The following is a 4,742-nucleotide window of genomic DNA, read 5'->3' as shown; positions in this document are numbered from 1 at the left end:
TTAATCAAACACTAACTTGTGTAAAACAAATAAGTTCTCTGAATAAAATGTAAGTAAATTAGCATTTGATTATATAATTTGAATTAAACAGTGCATTTTGCGGTTATTTCATTAAGAATATAGTGTTCAATCAGTATGGTTCTGAAATCGCCCAACTAGTATATATTATTTGAGAACTTTACGTACAATTTTGCTCACGACCATTAACCAAGTGAAAATTACCTGAACCTTGTGTCCCTTATCTTTCTAAAAATTGTGGATAGCACTGAATCCTATGAGTAATAAACGAGAACATAACACAACTTTCATCTTTATCCGCTGCCTTTTAGCATCAGGAGCGTTCAACCTTATAGTAATTGAAAACATATCCTTGAATAATGACAAGAAGAACTAATAATTGTTGTGATAATTTAAATAATTCATAAAATATTCATTTGGTTATGTAGTAAATTTTATTCACTAAAAATTCTCACTAAAATTATTTTAAAATACAAATTATGCAATCGAATGGAAATATTCAAAATTTGAGAAAAGCCCCGAACCGGAACTAATATTGCATCATATAAAAAACTATAATCTAAGCTACGTCTAAATTGCTGCAATCAGTAAGATTTTTATAAATAAAGGCAAGACTATAAACAATATTTTTGATGATAGGTGATCGCGGTCTAACTGTGCTGCAGTGCAATATACGGCAGCTCCCGCACTCCGCTAGCGCCACCAAGCAAACTGCAGCAGTTGCACTGGAAGCTTCGTGACGTTAAGTGATGGTACAGCGCGTTGGCGGCGAGAAAAGTGTTGCGCAGTGATGCAGTGGTGGTGCAGTGATGCACAGGCAGCGCAGTGATGCATTGGTGGTGCAGTAATGCACAGGCAGCGCAGTGATGCATTGGTGGTGCAGTACTGGATAAGCTGCGCAGTGATACGATATGACGCGACACAACACAGCAGTGTACTGGTGCTGTGGTGGTGCAGTGAATCGCTGTGGTGCAGGTGCTCAACGTTATCGATGCACTTTTTGCAAAATGGATAAAGTTTTTCAGATCTATTACATTATGTGTGTAAATAAGTACGAGAAAAACTTTTTAATTTTAAGTAATACACACTAGCGTAACTATCTACGTTAATATTAATGCAGATTCAATATTTATGAGGCAGAATAATATCTACGTAAAGAGAATTTAGTTATGAGGAGAAGGGATACAGGCTTCCATTAGGAAAAAACCTCGGCAGGCTCATGGATGGACTTAAAAGGGCCAAAAAGGACAACGCTTGATATGTCAGCTATTTAGAAAAGGCATGGTATGTCGAAAAAATTATTTAAATCTTCTACAAGTATACATTGCATGACAACATCAGATTATTATTCATTATTCGCACACATTAATTTCAGGTACATATATAATTGGTAATTATGCTGCATTTTCTTGACATTTTCTATGCTTTAGAATTCTTACTAATTCACAGTGATTGTTACATTGCATGATGCGATTGTGACAAACTAAATAAGTGTTCCAGCAGTACAGACGAAAAGATGCTACAACTGGGACAACTCTTCTGTTAGAACCTACGATCAACTATGCATATAAATAATGCTGGGCAAATTTTAGTTGATGAAGAAAATTAAATTTGTTGTTTGAAAATATCATGACCTAGACCGGTATCTCTCATAACAGCATTCCTCTTTTATAGACAGAATAGACTAGAACATTATTTTTTTATCTTTCTTTTCTGTCGCAATTGCAGCGCTAAATGCCAGAGGTTTACTCTTAGAATTAAATATAAATCATCCCATGGTTGTTTGAAGGATGTGGATAACTTTTTCATAATTTGTATTTCCCATCAAGGCCAGATGATTTCAGCAACATGCCATAAGTCTTTCAGTTCTATTTTCAGTCATTTTTAAGAGATTGATATCTTTTGAGAATAGAGTTTTACTCTTTAAATTTGTTCTTTTTGTACAATATACAATAGAAATTTTAAAACATCTAGATGTACAGTCAACATTCTCATTCAGAAAGAACTGTTCTCATTAGAATTACTGGAAATCAACCTATATGGTTTTAGCGACTTTTTCATGCATACATAAAATTATCTCCATTTTGAACAAAATATCTATTAATATAATCTTGATCCAAATAAAAATTAAGTTTCCGCATGGAAACATTTAACATTACAATTTAAATCAAGTGATAAAATCAAGTGATTTTAACTACGATACAGTCTTAATCACAGCCCAACATGGTAATTCAACTTCATAAAGCGCAAGTTTTCGTCTCATTATCAAGACATTGGTTGCATTATTCATTCTCAGTAATATATTCATGTTAGCCACATTCTATTTAGCGTTAAAAATATGAGCTTAAGCTATTCAAGTGGTAACACCTCACTATGTTCTCGCCATTCCTTTTCACACAGTTTGTGCTGTAATCTTTCAATAAATAACTTATCAGCTTGGTCGATGGAGTTGTTCCAGTTTGTTTAAGGGACTTCCAGGATCGTCACTCGTGCGAATTATTGCACGCATTATACGCTGGTTGAATGGGAGATGCATTTTAATACGTTGACTACGATTGCTTCATCTTGTACTATTATTTCCTTTTTTGTACTATTATGACTTCATGTACCTCTACGTTCTGGAGAAATACACTTCGTGGGACGCAACGTGTTAAAAGTCGACGACGAAAAAAGTCCACTTCGGAGTCCACGTGTTAAAAGAAAAAATATTCCGTATGAGTTCATTGCGTTTACATTGCTGAATACGCTGAGCAGGCAATGAATAAATAACAGATCATAAATCAGAGAATCAACAAACTAAATAAAGAAATCAAATTTACACCAAAACGATATATGCATTTTCAAGTAAAAATGCAATTTAACACTATACTACAATTTAGCATGTAGTAGTGCAATTTATCGCTACTATACAATATCATGTTTTATTCATAGTGTCATATAATATTAGCAATACATCGCTGAGACCATATGAGAAACTGAGATACTTTGACAAAAAATTTAATTTAAATTTATTTAAAAGGTGGTTCACATTGGGTTCACTTTTTATTAACAGTCTATTTCGCATATTTCTCCTTCAATATGCGTCACGAATATGAAATAGAAGTGAATACTAGGTATTGTTAAAAAATCGATAATTTTACGATTTAACATCGATAGTCCGGTCAACCTTATGTTGTAATCTGTTCATGATGTCTAATAAAAATATATTTAATGAAAAAAATCAACACAGACCCAAACGATAACAAGGAAAAATTGCATTTCTATTCATACGTTTTTAACACATTGGTAATATAATCAAATCCAGTCGCACTATTATTGCAAAATGTACATTAGATTGATCAGAGCGTCATGCTAGTGCAGACGAACAGACATGCAGCGCAATCAATGGCCGAGCGAATAACTTTATTACGGAGCAAAACTTCGGTTTACGAAGTTTTCGCGTGTCCTTGATAATGAATTTTCTCATAAATCCAATCGCAAATACAAAAGCAGTTTTGAAATTACAAGCCCAAATAATATATACAAAGATGAAACTAAGTAATTTACCTGGGAAAAAAAAGTAAAATTTTTAATCGAATTCATTTCGAAAACCAAAAGTTAGATGACATATCATGCGATAGGCCGCTTCCTGGCAAAACTTTCCTCTTTGCAACGACCCAACTTCACTATCGTCGGCAATTGCTGCTGTTCAACTTATACAGGAATTCCAAGTACGAGTTCATCATGTTCTATTACAAAATATATTATGTTTAGTCCCACTAGCTTGCAAAGAAATAATCTAAACTGACTAAATTGATTTTCATTTTAAATACATTAACCTGTTCTCAGTCGTCGCCACATGTAACGGTGAAACTAGAAACCCATTCTAATAAAAATTGACTATTATAGACAATGATATTATCATTATTATTGAACTATTCCGGACGAATGATGAAAAAAGTAGATCGAAATCAGAAAAAACTTCTCTCCGTTGAGTTAATCTCATTATCCTAACGTGTTTATTTTCCTACGTAAATTTTAATTTATAATATTAGTTCAAATAAGGTTTTTTGGATGGATATGGATAAAATAAATCATACTCTAAATTTATTATTTTCTAACGTTTATTATTTCTATCACAATTAAATAGGTATTAATCAGTTTCCGTGAAATTCACTCACTTACATAAGTTACATTCTTTAATTTCAACAATAAGCAGCATCTTCAAACTTGACGCACAACTCGTATATCATTTTTAAGCCAAAGCCTCAACAGGTGCAGAGAGCAACAGGCAACAATACATTGTGTGTGTATATGTGTATATCATTTTTAAGCGCGAGCCTCAACAGGTGCAGAGAGCAACAGGCAACAATACATTGTGTGTGTATATGTGTATATCATTTTTAAGCCAAAGCCTCAACAGGTGCAGAGAGCAACAGGCAACAATACATTGTGTGTGTATATGTGTATATCATTTTTAAGCCAAAGCCTCAACAGGTGCAGAGAGCAACAAGCAACAATACATTGTGTGTGTATATGTGTATATCATTTTAAGCCAAAGCCTCAACAGGTGCAGAGAGCAACAGGCAGCAATACATTGTGTGTGTATATGTGTATATCATTTTAAGCCAAAGCCTCAACAGGTGCAGAGAGCAACAGGCAGCAATACATTGTGTGTGTATATGTGTATATCATTTTAAGCCAAAGCCTCAACAGGTGCAGAGAGCAACAGGCAACAATACATT

The sequence above is a fragment of the Hyalella azteca genome, unplaced genomic scaffold, assembly GCF_000764305.2.
Source record: "Hyalella azteca isolate HAZT.00-mixed unplaced genomic scaffold, Hazt_2.0.2 contig11629, whole genome shotgun sequence".
Lineage (NCBI taxonomy): Eukaryota > Metazoa > Arthropoda > Malacostraca > Amphipoda > Hyalellidae > Hyalella > Hyalella azteca.
This window is presented reverse-complemented; position numbering follows the sequence as displayed.